The following is a 1,148-nucleotide window of genomic DNA, read 5'->3' as shown; positions in this document are numbered from 1 at the left end:
GGGTGGGGCTGGTGGGGGAACCCCCCATGGTCCCCTCTCCCCTCCTGCAGCCCCCCCCGACCCCTTAGTCATGGCACTGGAGCCGTGGTGCTGAAAACACGGCCAGACCAACCACAGAGACATGCCCGGCCCTGCTTTTCTAAACTTCAGGGGTTTTAGACCCCTGGATACCCAAGGGTCTAATTTTCTCCCTGTGCTGCAAACTTGCAGTGCGGGGAACATTGTTTCATTCCTGCATGTGCCTCTTGCCCTGTCTCAAAGGGGTTTGAGAAGGGGCAAGAGGCATGTGCACACTTGTCTGGATGTGCCCTATGGGAGCAGCTTAGGACAGGGATACTCTTGCCCTGCTCTGCTACCGTATAGCAATCAGAGGGAACTCTAGGTTCCCTAGGTGTCAGCCCTGGGTTGACAGGGGGCACCAGGGTAAAGCCTGGGCTCTGGGGGGCAGGGGGAACTGTCCCACCTCTGGGGCAGTGGCTTACCACTCTGCACCCCTGCCCCAGGCAGCTGCCCGCTGCCCAGCCCCTACTCTGATCTCAGAGTGGGGGCTGGGACATTGTTCCCTGCCCCAGGCAGCTGCCTGCTGCTGAGGCCGGCTGCAATCTCTGAGATCGGACCTGGGGCCCAGGAGCTGCCTGCTGCAGGGCTTGGTGAACATTGTCCTCACCCCCTCTCCAATTGGCTGATCAGAGCTGAGGCTGGAAAGGAGGCAGCTGTCTGGTGGAGGGGACAGTTTCTCCCCCTACCTTGCTGCCTGGGATGACTGGGAGCAATTTACAGCTATGTAACAGTGCACTACTGTGTGTTGGCTAATTTGCAGTAAATCTACTACCTGTATTTAGTAAATTAGTCTCATGCACAGTGAAGGGTCTCATATACGCACCCAGAGAGGATGTCAGATTATGGAGAGAGGAGGAGACTTCTCTTCTCCCTACCCATTGCATCTCTCAAAATGGACGCTCAAAGTGGAGGGAACACTTTCTCCAAGAATGCAAGAGTGATGTGCAGTGAGCAATACTGCTCTATGCCACCAAGAGGCAAAAGGGGAGCATTCTCTTGTTGTCCACCAGAAATGTGTTGTGTATTGTCTCCTAGACTACTGAGCCTCTTCACTGTCCCTTCTGTGATAGTATGCCCAAAAGGAAAAA

Source organism: Alligator sinensis, unplaced genomic scaffold (assembly GCF_000455745.1).
Source record: "Alligator sinensis unplaced genomic scaffold, ASM45574v1 scaffold781_1, whole genome shotgun sequence".
In the NCBI taxonomy this organism is placed as follows: Eukaryota; Metazoa; Chordata; order Crocodylia; family Alligatoridae; genus Alligator; species Alligator sinensis.
Note: the sequence above shows the minus strand (reverse complement) of the source record.